Source organism: Sturnira hondurensis, unplaced genomic scaffold, assembly GCF_014824575.4.
Source record: "Sturnira hondurensis isolate 20B ecotype Veracruz unplaced genomic scaffold, ASM1482457v3 Scaffold0015509, whole genome shotgun sequence".
Taxonomy (NCBI): Eukaryota; Metazoa; Chordata; class Mammalia; order Chiroptera; family Phyllostomidae; genus Sturnira; species Sturnira hondurensis.
The window spans coordinates 6,319,088-6,335,817 of record NW_028088140.1 but is presented as its reverse complement, the minus strand read 5'-3'; the positions used below and the strand labels follow the sequence as shown (position 1 = coordinate 6,335,817).

At 39.4% G+C, this 16,730-nt stretch overlaps 1 protein-coding gene and 1 non-coding gene across 5 annotated transcripts in view; one reads left to right on the top strand and one right to left on the bottom strand.

The window, feature by feature from the left end:
* The window catches only part of CRADD (CARD and death domain containing adaptor protein), a 203,677-nt gene that overhangs the window by 25,692 nt on the left and 161,255 nt on the right, over positions 1 to 16,730 (bottom strand). The gene's annotated exons all lie outside the window — the stretch shown is intronic.
* Positions 11,425 to 11,551, top strand: LOC119000044 (small nucleolar RNA SNORA25). The gene has a single exon (XR_005069235.1). It is a non-coding gene; the product is annotated as a small nucleolar RNA SNORA25 (small nucleolar RNA).

Genomic DNA, 16,730 nt, shown 5'->3' with positions numbered 1-16,730 from the left:
TAAAAGGATCTTTCATGTTGTTTTCTGATACCCTAGGGAAAAAAAGGGTTGTTATTTATATTATTTATATTATATAAATATAAAGGGTTTTTGTTTATATTATAAGAATTTATATTAGTCATCTGTGCATGCTGAGTAACTGACAAGGCACTTTGGAACTTTATATCAATAACTAAACTGATTTTAATTTTGATAGGTAGTTTTTAAGTACATATTTAACTAAATAATTTTTGCTGTCTGTGAATGAACTTGTGAGTTAGAAGTGTTAGAAACAGAGCCACACTGTGACTTCCATGGGCTAGAGGCGCTGGTGCCCTTGTGGCTCCATGGCCCCAGTTAACAAATATTAAGAAGTGCAGTGTATCACTGAGTTGGCATGAAGATGAACATATATTATGTATTCAGACATTTTCTTTGACCTCAGATTCATTAATCATCTCATTTTAAAAAGAAACTAAATTATTTTCTTAGCCCTGAAGAGTATTGTGGGCTTTCAGGACTGTCCCCACTTGTCAAATGAATGTTGATTATGATTAGAAGTTATTATTTTTTCCTCTTCAGTTTATTAATTGTATCTTTGTAATTAATGTCCATATTTTTAAATGGAAAAAGCCAACTCTATTTCCATAGAGAACCTCTATTAAACTCCATAGACAACTGAATATTTGGTAGGAATGACCTCTATCAGACCTGACCTATATCAAGAACTATTCTAAATAAGATATAAAAGAGTTTAAAAATTGGTAAAAATAGAAATGTATGTCCTTTATACAGCTGATTCAAACCAACTACATGGCCTGAAGCTATCAGCACTTACCCATTTTGGAATTTAAAACAGTATATAATGATCATGAAACGTCACACTTCTTCCTCTTTTAATCCCTGTTCCTTTCTGATAGCAATGTAAAAACTAGTTGCTTTTTTTTACCATACAGTGCATCTAAGGCTCTATTACACAAGTCAAGAATTATTCCTAATTCGTTCATATTCTAATAATTACTGTGCCTATGAAAATTACAGACCTCATTACAGAGAATCCAAGAAATACAGAAAGGAAGAGGTCACCAATCCTACCACTTAGAAATGAGTCTCATTAAGTGAATCCTGTTGGACATAAGCATATTTGTAGAAGTTCTCAATGGATGGATAGATGGTGAATGGTTGGATGGACAGACAGAAACACTTTCATAAATGTTAGATGATGATACATGCTAATTTTTAAATTTAAAAATATTATATTCAATTTTATTTGAATCTCACTGTGGAAAAAGAAAGTGAAAATTAAGAAATTACTGAACTTTGAATAAATATTTTTTCACAGTTAGAAATATGACTTGATTTTTCCTTCGGAGGCTAAGAAAAGAGGTGGTAAACAACTTGATGGTTTTGGTTTGGGTTTTTCTTTTTCTCACATTACATTTCTTAGTAGACATATTGCTGCTCACCCAGTTCTGTCTCCCTTCTGGGACATAGGAGAATTTTATTTCCTCACTCCTTTCAAGTTCGGTGTGACCTTGTGACTTGCTTTAGCCACAAAATGTGAGCAGAAGTGACCAGTGTCACTCCAGGATGAATGTATTTAATTGCCAAATCTGCAATCTCTCACCCTTTCGCTTCCTGTCTTGGTGAGCTGGATGCTCCTCCTAAATGCGGAGGAGCGTAAGGTCTGGCATGAACAGCACAACCAGCTCACTGATGTGCTGCCTTGAGGAGACACATAGGCCTGCAGTCTCGTTAAGTCACTGAGATTGCAGCTGTTTCCTAGGTGGGATTACTTAGCTTATCCTCGATTGCTGCCCTCTTCATTTCAGACCGTATTGATTTCTTCCTGGAAATAGTCAATGAGATCATAAGCTTTCTCCCTTTCCTTTCTTCCCTTTATATTTTGTATAGTTACATTGTTATTTTCAGGGCCAAGGCATATAATATTTCCATTCTGTTCTATAATCTAGTCCTAGTTTTGTATAGTTATGTTATTATTTTCATATAATCAAGATGTATAGCATTATGTTCCCTTCAGTCATTTAAAATTAGTTTTATATCAAATAAATTCAGTGTCCAGTACTGATCTCTTTACTGTGGTTTTCCTATTACTGACATCAAGAAGCAGATCAAGGGGTTTAGGGGAGACTATCTGGTCGGGGGAAATTCCACCCTAGAAAGAAGAGAGAGTTCAACATTTGCAGTGCTTAGAATTGTTGATACATGATGATAACAAAAGCAGATTGATTTTTAGTGGTTCTATTTGTATTTTTAAACTTGTTTATTAACAATGAATCCTTATTGTCTTCACCTGAAGCAAACTTTTTCCCTATCCACCCTTGGTGTGCCACTGATTTTTTTTATTCATTACACTACTAGAGTGTCGAGATTTTTAAAGAAGGGATCAGAACTGTGAATTCTTGAGTTGTCTTCAAGTTCAAGAACATCTACCAATTACTTTTTATGTGAAAGTCACTTTGGCAAAAAATAATATTGAGACTGTACTTTATTGCCCTTAGAATCTTTAATTTTCTTTTTAATATATTTTATTGATTATGCTATTACAGTTGTCTAGTTTTTTTCTCTCCTTTATTCCCCTCTGCCCTGTACCCCTGTCACCATCACTCCCCCGACCCCCTTAGTTTATGTCCATTGGTCATACATAAACTTTTTTGGCTTCTACATTTCCTACACCATTCTTAACCTCCCCTGTCTCTTTTCTACCTATCATTTATGCTTCTTACTCCCTGTTCCTTTTCTCCCATTCTCCCCCTTTCCCTTCCCACCTGATAAACCTCCATGTGATCTCCATTGTTGTGAATCTGTTCCTGTTCTAGTTGTTTGCTTAGCTCGCTTTTGTTTTGTTTTGTTTTGTTTTCTAGATTTGGTTGTTGATAGTTGTGAGTTTGTTGTCATTTTACTGTTCATAGTTTGGATCTTCTTCTTCTTAGATAAGTCCCTTTAACATTTCATATAATAAGGGCTTGGCGATGATGAACTCCTTTAACTTGACCTTCTCTGGGAAGCACTTTATCTGCCCTTCCATTCTAAAGGATAGCTTTGCCAGACAGAGCAATCTTGGATGTAGGTCCTTGCCTTTCTCGACTTGGAATACTTCTTTCCAGCCCCTTCTTGCCTGGAAGGTTTCTTCTGAGAAATCAGCTGAGAGTCTTATGGGAACTCCTTTGTAGGTAATTGTCTCCTTTCCTCTTGCTGCTTTAAGATGCTCTCCTTATCTTTAATCTTGGGTAATGCAATTAGGATGTGTCTTGGTGAGTGCTTCTTTGGGTCCAACTTCTTTGGGACTCTCTGAGCTTCCTGGACTTCCTGGGAGTCTGTTTCCTTTGCCAGATTGGGGAAGTTCTCCTTCACTCTGTTTTTAAATAAGTTTTCAATTTCTTGCTGTTGTTCTTCTCCTTCTGGCACTCCTATGATTCGGATATTGAAATGTTTAAAGTTGCCCTGGAGACTCCTAGCCTCTCCTCATTTGTTTTGAAATCTTGTTTCTTCATTCTGTTCTGGTCGAATGTTTCTTTCTTTCTTCTGGTCCAAACCATCGACTTCAGTCCCAGTTTTGCTTCCCATCACTGTTGGTTCCCTGTACATTTTCCTTTATTTCACTTTTCATAGCCTTCACTTTTTCCTCTATTTTGAGACACTACTCCACCAATTCTGTGAGCATCCTGATTACCAGTATTTTGAACTCTGCATCTGATAGGTTGGCTATCTGTTTGTCACTTAGTTGTATTTTTTATGGAGCTTTAATCTGTTCTTTCGTTCAGGCTATTTTTTTGTCTTGGCACACCTCTGAGTTTCTCTCTTTTTAAATAGGGATACAGCCTCTTCCCCGCAAATAATTGTTCTCCAAATTTTCAAAATTGAAAAAAATGCTTTATTTTAGTCTTGAAGATCAAGTACATAAAGTTTTAAAGTGATGCCCAAATTAAGAAAACAAGCTGTCCTTGTGCTCTCTTTATACCATTTGTGCTACTGGTTCCTGGGCAGTAAAGAGAGGACTCCTTTAAGAAAATTCAGTTGCATATTAAAATTAAAGAAGAAGAACTTTGACCCTGGCCATGTGGCTCAGTTGGTTGGAGCATCATCCTGTGCACCAAGGGCTGTGGGTTCAATTCCTAGTCAGGCATGTAGATTCCCAGTCAGTGTATGTACAGGAGGCAACTGATCAAAGTTTCTCTCTTACATCTTCCTGCCTCTCCCCCTTCCTTCCTTCCTTTCTTCCGTCCTTGTTCTTTTTTCTTTCTCCCTCCTGCCCTCTAAAAATCAATAAACATATCCTTGTATGAGGATCAAAAAAAGTAACATCTACACCTTATTTTAAAAAAATAACTCTGATTAGTTTAAATTTTATTTAAAAAGTAACATCTACACCTTATTTTTTAAAAAAACAACTCTGATTGCTCTAAAAAAGTCACCTTTTTAGAAGTTTCTGCCAAGATGGAGGCGTAGGTAGAAACCCTTTGCTTCCTCACACAACCAAAAGGAGGATAACAACCAATCTAAAATCAATAAACAACAAAAAGTGCCAGAAAAAATCAAACTGCATGGAACTCCAACAACCAAGGAATTAAAGAAAAAATCAACCAGAACAACGAGAGTAGTAAGGCTGCGGACCATGCAGGCGGGCTCAGAGAAACCTCAGAGAGGCAGCTGAGGGGTGGGATAGGCTGCCAAGCTCAGCTGCTTGGGAGAGGCTGACTTAAGGGGAAAACTGAGACTCAGCTGACTGCGGGCTAAGGCTGGGGTTTGCCGCAGTGGGAGTTTCTCTCAGTGTGAAAAGTACACTAGAGACCAGCAGGTGAGCTGACTGTTCCCTCTCTGGCCCCTCCCCCACAGGCAGCACCACAGTGCAGGAAAGAGGGCTGCCCTGCCTGGATGAATACCTAAGGCCCCACACCCTTACAACTTATCAGGTGTACCAAGACAAAGAAATATGGCCCAAATGAAAGAACAGAGCAAAGCCTCAGATTTAAGCAATGAGGAGATTGCTAATCTACCTGATGGAAAATTCAAAGCCCTGGTAATCAAAATGCTCACAGAACTGATTGAATTTGGTCGAAAAATGAAAGAACAAATGAAAGATACCCAAAATAAAATAAAGCAAAATATTCAGGGAAACCAACAGTGACAGGAAAGAAAAAAGGATTCAAAGCAATGATTTGGAACAAAAGGAAGAAATAAACATCCAACCTGATCAGAATGAAGAAATAAGAATTTTCAAAAAAAAGGAAGAGAGGCTGAGGATTCTCTGGGACAACTGAAATGTTCCAATATCTGAATCACAGGGGTGCCAGAAGGAGAAGAACAACAGCAAGAAATTGAAAACTTTATTGAACAAATAATGAAGGAAAACTTCCCCAATCTGGCAAAGGAAACAGACTCCCAGGAAGTCCAGGAAGCTCTGAGAGTCTCAAAGGAATTGCACCTAAGGAGGAACATTGTAATTACATTACCCAAGATTAAAGACTGGGAAAGAATCTTAAAAGCAGTAGGAGGAAAGGAGACAATTATCTACAAAAGAGTGCCCATAAGACTGTCAGCTCATTTCTCAAAAGAGACCTTGCAGGCAAGAAGGGGCTGGAAAGAAGTATTCCAAGTCATCAAAGGCAAGGACCTACATCCAAGATTACTCTGTCCAGCAAAGCTTTCATTTAGAATGGAAAGGCAGATAAAGTGCTTCCCAGAGAAGGTCAAGTTAAAGAGTTCATTATCACCATGCCTTTATTACATGAAATATTAAAGGGGCTTATCTAAGAAAAAAAAAGCTAAAACTATGAACAGTAAAATGACAACAAACTCAAAACTATCAACAAATAAGCCTAAAAGAAAAGAAAGCAATGAAAACAAAAACTAAGCAAACAACCAGAACAGGAACCAAATCAGAGAAATGGACATCACATGGAGGGATTTCAGTGGGGGGAGGGAAGGGAGGAATGGGGTGGAAGTACAGGGAAGAAGAAGCATAATTAGTAGGCATAAAACAGATGGGGAGAGATAAAAATGGTATAGGAAACAGAGGACTCAAAGAACTTCTATGTACAACCCATGGACATGAACTGAGGAGGGGAGAATGCAGAAGGGTTGGGGGGCAAGGTAGAGGGGGGATAAATGGAGAAAATTGGGAAAACTGTAATAGCATATTCAATAAAAATACTTAAAATTAAAAAAATATTTAAAGTTATATAAGTCCTAAAGCTGCTTAGAATAAGGATATCATGAAGGAGTGCTTACAGGCAAGAAAAGTACAAAGTACTTCTTTGATGGAGTGCAGCGGGGTTGAATGGCTTGGCAATAAGGCCAAAGAAGTAAAAGAGGAGGAAGGACACATAAATTTGCCAAGCAACATCTTCCAAAACTATGACACAAAAATAATCTTAAAAATAAAACTTCTAGTCATCTTCTCAGCAACCTAAGGAGAGAGACAAAAGCAGGCTTTTTAACTCACTGTCTTCCCACAACCAGAAGGGACCGTAAATTGACATCATCAAGAACCAAAATAATGTGGATAGAGTGATGAAATGATATTAACAAGATTTAATTTGTTTTGGAATAAATGTTACATCCTACAAGCTTAAAAAAATCAACCATGCAGATGCATGCTATTTTCAACTTGCCTTAAATACACTTTAGGAGAAAAGGTTCATAGGTTTTAATTGATTACAAATGCAATATGACACTTGGGGTGGGGAAAAAAACCAAAGAACAAAAAGCAAAAACAAAAACACCCCTGAGTGAACTCTTGGTCCTAAATACATGTTTGGAATCATAAAAAAGGTGATGACAGTCCCAGAGAATTTGCATTAGTCAGAGAAAGCCCTTCCAAATCAGTGCCCTGATTGCACAGTGTATGGACAGAGAGGCAGGCAAAGCCTTAGTGCAAGTCTCCCCAAAGAGGTGAACCTGCAAGCATGCCTACCATGGTCAACTATGAGTGCTAGTGAGGCAGGGACTGTGTCTGTCTCGTTCATAGCAAGAACCTAGCACAGGACCTTGAAGCCCGGTACAAATAGCTCCAAGAATTATGTTTTAACACTTTAGTTATAAAATATTTGGGGCAGTTGCATTTTCTGCTGGGAATGCCTTCAGATAGTCTTACATAGTGCAAGATTAACCTAGCAAAGCACAGCAGCACTGCCTTGTAGCAAGAGCTAAGCTCAATGGAGACTTCCACTTGGCTTTAAAATTTTGTAATTCTTGGCAAAATTTTAATTTTCTAAGATTTGCATTATTTCAAATTTTGTGCCTAATGTGAGATTTTGGTAATAAATTTTATCAACTAATTCAAATATTCCTAATCTCACATAATATGCACTGGCACTCCGAGAGCTATTTCAGCAAATATTAATTGAGACCTACTATGTTGCAGGGTACTTTTCAGTGCTAATGGTACAGCAGTAGGCAAATTTAGTTCTTTATGTAAACTGTATGCACTTTGTCTAAGGTTTCTCCATGGAATTTAGGCCTTGAAAACCATCTGTCTAAACCAATTAGTTTACCAATGAAGGGAATAAAATTAAAGGAATTAGTCACTTGTCCACTCTCACAACTAATTGGCCATGGAGCTGGAAGACAATGATCTATAGAGGCAGGTCCTAGCAGGTATTCGGTGCCCACTTGTAGTTGCAAGTAAGCTGCTAAAGTTAACAACTTGGAGGCGCATTTATGAAAGGATCTCAGAAGTAACACAGAATCATCATTAATAAATATTCTGTTAATGTCCTTGTTAATTTTCTCAAAAATGAAAAATTTTCCAGACTATGTTTTTCTGTTTTTTTCTAAATCCTCAAGGACATTTTTTCAATTTTTTAGAGAAGAAGGAAGAAAGAGAAATATTGATGTGAGAGAAAAACATTAACTGGCCGCCTCTTGTATGTGTCTGGGACTGGGGTGGAACCCGCAACCTAAGTATGTGCCCCAACTGGGAATCAAACCTGCAGCCCTTTGGTTACAGAACAATGCTCCAGCCAACTGAGCCATACCGGCCAGGGCTTTCTATGTTTTTTAACCAAAAATTTCTTTCAAAAATATACATGTATTAAAGGCATATACATGTATGTATATGTGAAATTAAAAGTTTAAGAAAACAAAAATACCTTTCCTATATGCTATGCTATTTTATTTTAATCCTGATTAGCAACCACTAAATGGACTTCATGTTCCATTAACAAGTAGCAACCAGAAGTCTGCTGAACACATTCAGGAGGCTAATTACTACTCTATAGTCAATAAATAACTCACATGTTTCCTCCCCAGAGAAGCCTTCCAGTCTCTCCAAGCATAAGCAACACGACCTTCCTTAAAGCCTGAAATCAGTGCGGATACAGGGAAGGAGCAGGTTCAGGAGAGAACGGAAAGTGGCACTGGAATGACTCTCTGTGCCACACCTGAGACCCCAGTGGAGCAGGAACCCCTTGAGCACAGGGGCACAGTGGGCTTTCCCACCACCCTCATCCCCAACCCATCTTACATTGAATCTCAATAAGCAGTTGTTGAAATAAATCATTCAGGGAGCTGATGAAAGGGCTGACCCTGAAAGCAAATGAAAGAACCCATCCATCCATCAGAGGCTGCACACTGATACCGATGGACTGAATTTGGCCCTCAGATGTGTTTCATGTGGCCTGTGCAGTTCAAAAAACTACAGAGACAGCATTAAAAAATTGGAGGTTTCACAGATTTCCAGATTTGTGGCTTTGCTTGTCGGTACACCAGAGTCATCCTCATGCTGGTTACCCCCAACATCCACTCTTCTACAACGCATGAGAAAGCCCACTCACCGGGCTGCTTCCCCACGTCCAGGACTCTCGGGCCCTACAGGCAACTGATTTGTGAGTCTATGCCAAGCAAGGGGAGAAAACCCTGTCTAGAAAAATAGTCTACGACTTGGCGAATGCGCCTCCAGCCATCTGGGGGAAGGAAAAGAACAAGAAGGAAAGGACTCCTCTTACTGAAGAAAGCGGAGACCCTGCAAACTTTTCCCAGGGTGAAAGGCTGCCTGAGAGAACTGTCTTTACTCTTTTCTCTCTCTGGGATGAGATAGAAAGAAAAAAAAGGTGGAACCGTAAGAAAGGGCCAGAATTAGAACATTTTATTTTTCCTGTATCCTTTGGCATTGAATAACACCATTCTGCACAGGTGGGTTTTCAATAAACTTGGAAGCAAGGCTGTGGAAAATTTTTCAAATGCTGCATTGGGCTCAAAATTCCAGCTGTTCAGATATAAAAGTGATGTTTGAATACCTTCCTTCCATGAACACATCCTCATGAAATCTGATAAACTTTCAATTAAAATCACTCTTAAAAAATAAAATAAAATAAAAGCACTCTCAACCAAAATGCCAGCATATTTTAAATAGAAATTAACAAGCTCATTCTAAAATTTATAAGGAGATATAAAGGAGCTAGAATAGCCAAAATTGTGTCGAAAAAGAGCAAAGTTGGAGAAAGAACACTACCTAATTTCAAGACTTATTCTGAATCTAAAGAAGTGAACGTAGTGTGATATTAGTGAAATGACAGATAAACAGATCAATGGGACAGAAATACAATCTGGAAATAGATCTACACCTACAAAAACTAATTTTCAACCAAGGTGGATAGGAAATGCAGTGGAGAAGAAACAGTTCTTCCAACCGATGATAGTGAAAAACTAACCACATGCACAAATAAAGAAAGAGAGAACTTCATACCATACCTCATACCACATACAAAAACTAACTCAAAATGGAACACAGTCCCAAATAAAATGCCTAAAACTACAAAACTCATAAAAGGCAACAAAGGTGAAAACATCTGCAACCCCAGGCAAAGTTTCCTTAGGAACACCACCAAAAGCATAATCTACAAAAGAACAAGTTGATAAATTGATATCATCAAAATATAAAGCTTCTGCTCTTTGAAAGACAATGTTAAGAGAAAGGAAACTACAGACCAAAAGAAATTATTTGCAAATCATATATCCTATAATGGACTTATAGACGGTATGTACAAAACTTATCAAGGCTTGATAAGAAAACAAACAACACAATTTAAAAATGGGCAAAGATTTGAAAAGACATTTCAGTTGACAAGATATATAGATGGCAAATGAACACATGAGAAGTGCCCAACATCATTAGTCCATAGAAATTTAAATGCAAATTAAAACCACAAAGAGATACCACTATACACCTATAAAATTAAGAAGACTGATAAACAATACATTAGCAAAGATGTGGAGAAACTGGAACTCTCAAACACTGTTGGTGAGAAAATAAAATGGACAGCCACTTTGGAAAACCATCTGTCAATCTCTTAAGAAGTCAAACATGACGCCTACTACACAACCCAGCCACTCCACCCCTACTTGTACGCCAAAGAGGCAAAAAAGGCTGAACAAAGACATGAACATGAATGTTCACAGCACCTTTATTTGTGACAGCCAACCACACAGGTGCTTGTCAACAAGCAGGTGGAACAACAAGCTGTGGTGTATCTGTGTAACAAAGTACTGTTCCGCAATAAAAAGAAATGGAATTTTGACACTTCAATGTGAATCAATCTAGAAATAAATATGCAGAGTGAAAGAAGTGAGACAAAGAAGAGCACTGTGTAACTCTGTTTCCATAAAATTCTAGGGAATGACACAATATATAATGACAGAACGCAGATCAATGTTTGCCTGGGGGTGGGGGTGACAAGAAGGAATTACAAAGGGGTATGAGGAGAAACTTTGTTTGCTGATGTTTGCTTAAGAGACTGACAGATGGTTTTCCAAAGTGGCTGTCCATTTTATTTTCTCACCAACAGTGTTTGAGAGTTCCAGTTTCTCCACATCTTTGCTAATGTATTGTTTATCAGTCTTCTTAATTTTATAGGTGTATAGTGGTATCTCTTTGTGGTTTTAATTTGCATGGGGTGACAAGAAGGAATTACAAAGGGGTATGAGGAGAAACTTTGAAGGGTAATAGATATGTTCATATTTGATTGTAGTAATAGCTTCATGGTTATATACACGTGTCAAAACATCAAACTGTACACTAAGAATACATGAGATTTATTGCATGCTAATTATACCTCAATGAGGTTTTTTTAAAACAATAAAACAAAACGAAAAATAACACTCAGCGATGCTGTCCCTTCTTGTCCCCTAACCCTATGCCACTGTGTTAAGTCTTCTTTCCTAGACTTTCCCACAGCGCTGCCTGCTGGCCCCATTGGGATATACTTGCAATACAGTGCAGTTTTCATCATTTTTTAAGTTGAGCCATACAAACCTGCCAATATTCTATGATTTGATCTTACAAACGGCAGCTTCACGTGGCTCAGCCTAAATGCTTGCTGCCTACTCTACCTGACGATGAGCGCTCTGAGGTCCGAGAAGGGCCTGGTCGATGATGTTTGCTGATGAGTGTTCTGCCACTTTGAAAATTCTTTCCTCTGCAATAGGTCATTTTAAAGAGAGCTTATGGGACCGAAACCAGGAACTCTTAATGCTGTGACTTAAGACTGAAGTTCTTCATAAGATGTAATAGACAGACAATAGTGCTGTGTTTTCCTAAGGAGATACACAATAAAAATTAAAAGGAAAAGAAAAAAGAAAATTCTTTTCTCTCCAGCTACCCACTCTCTGCTGGATCATCACAAGCATCTGAAGAGAGGGCTCTGGGGCCCTGCCTTTACAGCCTCATCCCTTTTATGCACTTAAAATCACTCAAGCACCCTGTAGTGCAAAACTTCCTTTTTGTATAATCTTAAAATTCCCCACATGAAAAGGATCTTTTAAAGCAACAGAAACATGCCCCTAGGCTGCTGGCAGCAGAAGGTGTAGCTCTGAAAATGTAAAAAAGTGTTAAACATTTAAAACAACCACAAATCAAAGTAAAACTCTGATTCTGGACATCTCTCAGAGGAAAAATTCCAGAGGCTGCACTACTTTAAAATAATGTCATGTGCTTTGGCCCCCGCCTTGGCTGCTTCTCCCCTACAACAACAAAAAGAAGCAGCCAGCTACTAAAGGCCGTCTTGTTATATAATGCAGTTAATCTCACATACTCTTCCCTACGGGACTTAACCCAAGTTTCACAGTGGTCTATTTTATTTAGCATTGATAGTTTTATTCGTTTCTTATTAAAGAGATCTTTCCACAAAATTGGCTGCTCTCTCAGCTTGGCTTGAGAAGGAGGAATATCTGAATTAAAAATCTGTGCAACAGATGGACTTCAGTTACAAAGAATATCTCTGGCTTCAGAAGTTCCTCACAGAGGCAGGTGTCAAGCCTGTTACTAAGCTCCTGGCTTGCAGATTTTCCTGAACACACTTTAGGTCTCCATTTATATGCACTTAGTAGGCGTAACAGAGGATAAAAGCAAAGACTCCATAAATACTGGTTGAATTCTGGGGATGAATTTGTCTCAATTTTGTTCATTTAAGGAACAGGAATTTTATGAATGGTTAAAAAAACAATGCCATCAAGCAGACCTGCGGAGGAGGGAGAGAGGGGACACGTGGCATTGCGGACACACTCACCCTCCTCTAGAGGTGGAGTCCCAGGTGATGAAGGGCCTGAGAGAGAGGGAGAGACACACCAGACACCTTGCTTCCCCGTGGCTCTTTATGAGGAAGGGGTTGAGAAAGAGCTGCAGAGTCGTCTTGGCTTCCTACTTAGCCAGCCTTAGCCAGCCCTTTTAGTTCCCCTCCTAGCTACTGACTGGACAACAGAGAAGAGAAGGAGGATAAGTCATTTCCTTCTCTGCTGTATGACTGAGATGACAAATGCCCTGTCTGGCTTCATAGAGTTCTCATGTTTGTGTTTCCCTCCCTTTAAAGAGAAGGGAAGACAAAAGTAACACCTTTATTTTTAAAGCCATTACCATGGAGTAGGTATTATCATCATATTCTTTTTATATAGAGGACATTAATAATAGGAAAAGTTGAGTGACTTGCCCCAAACCATTCAGCCTAAGAAGTGACAGCCACCTGGTTTTGAACCGGGGCCTGGCTGGCTCCAGAGTCTATGCTTTTCTGATGAGTCTCTCCACACTCCTGAATGATCAGATGGATGGCGACAAATCGCTTGAGAAAGAAAGAAGGTTCCTGGACAGTGATTTCATACTGGTTCAAATATAATTCCAGCTGTAGATACCCAGAGATGATTGAGTTGTAGTCAATATGGAAAGAGAACGTCTGCAGAGAAGAATTTACTTATTGTACAGCCTGAGGCTCCTGGAGGGAAATAGCTCTGGTCAAACAGTGTGAGATTAGGTGTACTTTAATAAATATACAAACAATGAAAACAACAAAACTTTATTTTCATGATTAAGTTTAAAACAAGCCCCTTGTAAATCCACACCTGTAATATCTACATGACTAAAAAGATAATGTGACCGATTTAAGTGGCAAAGAGATGGCTGGGCCCAAGGTGATGCCCCTGTAATGTGCTGCCACCTCCCACCAACATGCCTGGCTTTGTCTAGTGGCAGCTTTGGCTTCCTGCTGATCAGTCACAATCCAGGACCAGAACAAGAACAGCCTTGCTCTCTCTCCACCTCACCACGTGCAGGACATGCAGACACCACAAGCAGCATCTAAAATTTTGGTAACTGTGTCTTGTGACTTCCCAGAGTGAGCACCTCAGGAATACCACCAGCAGAAGGCTGGCACTTCAGCTATGATACACCATTTCGAAGTATTCTTCAGTGTTAACACAATTGTTCCACAAGTAATCTGAACTCAGACAAATACATCAAAGTAATTTTTTTGAACTTCCTTCTCCAGCAGTAAGGCACTTCTTTAAAAAAGAAAGAAGAAAAACCCCCAAACAACAGAAAACCACATGTAATATTCTTTTAGCCTACTTACTGGCAGCATTTTGTGTGTGTGTGCCAAAGAGCACAGAAGCAGCTTTTATGGTTAGAAAATTGGAGTGCTATCATACCTAGGAAATTATAGGGCTGACAAACAAAACAGCTTATCTACACATGTCCCATCTGCTTTTGGTCTTGTGTTTTGCACAATCCATTACTGGAAGCACTGGAAAGTATGCTGAGACACTGAACATGAAACCTGGGGTGTGTCATAATAGTGACCTGGAGTGGAAGGAATACTGCCATAGAGCTTGTACCAAAACCCAGGCTCGCAGGAGTTTCCAGGAACCATCAAGGCAGGGCACTACAAATAAAAACACAACACACACCGAACTGGAGCCAGTGTTCTGGAAAACAGTGAAAGTAAATTTCCATTCACTGGGGAAGTGCCATCTACTTCATTATTTTGTTGGTTCACACCCTTGTGTTCGCCACAACTCAGCATGTTCACTGCAGAAAGCAGTTTGCTCCCACACTGCTCGATAGCAGACTCTGCTCTTTGACAATTTCCCAGACTTGCGCATCTGGGTTTTACGACGGGAGCCCTTTAGAGCGCTGTCTCTTTGGACCACTCCATTCCAACAGCCCTCCTTCATTCTCCTCTGACAATTCCCTACCCTACGTCCATTACCTACTTCTAGACTGTCCCTGCACGCTCCATGAAATCATTATCTCCCTTTCTGCATGAGCCACTGACAAGGAAAAAGTACTGGCTTTTAAAAAGACAAAGTTTGACAAAGATGAGAATCGCAATGAATTTGCACTTGAAATGAATAAAGTGAATGCCTGACTATTGTAACAAAGGAACATTTTTCATCTGAAAAAACTTGGTGCCAGAGTATTCTTAAAAGAAAAAGGAAAAAGCTTTCTATTCCTGTTGATCCAACCAATTAATGAAAATACAACATCAGTAGAAGTAATTTTAGTCTCAATTTGGAAAGTTACTTTTATTTAAGGGAAAAGGGAATGGAGGGGTATATTAGTTATTGACCCATTACTCACTCTTTTGGTATATTCTTTAAGGGAGCAAAACAGATAAAAGCCCCAAAGATTCTAGAAATCAAATCGACAATGTGAACCTTTCTTAAATTAGTATATTTCATTTGCATAAATTATCATATTCATTAGTCTTCCATTATAAGATGGCAATCTATGAAATCATAAACCTAATTTCCATTGTTGAGCAATGACTAATGGACTTAAAAGAGAAAATGTGATTGCTACATCTATGTCTGGAGAAAAATATTTCTCTTACTGATAAAATATTCTAATTATACGGGCTTAATCATAAGAGAGTGTTAATGTATGCAGAAGTTGTTGGATACACTTGAATATAGATAAAGGAAGTCCTATTAGGTATCATTAAACATTTTTGGATTCCAATGGGAAACAAAAAAGAGAATAACACAAGAGACAGGCCCGAAAGGTGAATGTATGTAACAGCAGGTTCCCTCCCGCGGACTGTAATTGGGAACTCGTCCTGTCACTCCTTCTACTGCATCAACAGCCTGCCTTTCTGCAGCTAATGAACAAGGAGCCCAGAGTAGCCATGAGGATGAGGTCTAGGGTCCTGATTCACAACTTGGAGCAATCTTGTCTCTCATCTCCTTGGCAATGCTAAACGGTGATACAAAGAAGATGCAGGATCTGGGAGGAGCTGGCAGTTGTCAAGGCTAATTTCCCTCCAGCCTGATGTGGCCTCCTTCTCTAAAGAACACAGGAAGAGTTTTTCCTTCTGACTCAGGGCTCTGAGGCTGCCTTTCATTCCATTTTCTCCTGATTAGTCAAAGCCATTGTTTGCCAAAGTAAATTGCAAATTTCCCTCCTTGCAGTGATTGATCTGTACGCAGCAATTTTCAGGGTGTGACAGGATGGTACAGGGAAATAAGTCCAAAGATTTGCTCCCTAGTCCTTATCCTGCCACTATTTGCTGTCTACGTCTCAATTTCTGCATCCCTGAAAAGGTGACAACCCAGCTGACTCCCCACCTTTTTGCAACATAATTAGGTTTGTTTTCCATGTCGTTTTTTCAATTCTCTTTCTCCACTTTTCTTATGGGCTAGAGTGTCACTCAGAGTAGATGGTATTCATAGACCACTATCTTGGTCCTCTAAATCATATATTCATGTGGCCACAAATATAAGAAAAACAACCAAAGGGCATATTGGCTAGCAATCACAGCAGAATAATAATTAGCCGAGTTGCATAGAGTGTTTCCTTTCAGTCTTCAACTGAGAGGCAGCTATGATGCGGCAGACGGGGCAGAAACCAGGAGATGGCTCTCGATCTCCCTTTCTAGCCCCCACTTCCTCACTTGTAAAATGATGGGGCTGGCTGAGCTTAAGGGTGGCACACGCGAAAGTCCTCCTGCCTGGTGAGGAACAAAACAAGGTCCACACCTGCAGCATTGGGGGGTGGGGGGCTGGGAGAAGGAGTGCACATGCTCCAGGTAAGGGGGGCAGCTGCTGTTCAGCACCTGCCAAGTGCTGCCCTGGGAGGAGGGGGACCCACATCTTCTCTGAGGAGAAGCCAAGAATCTATAATGTATTTTAGGTGAAATCTTGACTTTAAACAGTGCCTGCTAATTTTAAATTTTTCAAATGCTGTGTGAGCCAAACAAAATGTGTCTGCAGGCTGGCAACAGCCTTAGGTGTTTGGTCTATGGTCGCTGCTCTAGGCAGAGTGTCTCTCAGCTCTCCATAGGACAAATATATACCCTGGGTCTAGTTTTTATAGCAAAAGACATTCTGCCTTAGTAATGGCTATTAATATAATTACCACAATGGATGTTAATATACCACGATGGATGGAGCTCAGATTTGATCTGGGGCTCAGGGGTAACAGGAAACCATGAAGGGCTGGGGGGAGGGTGATATTGGACAGAAGT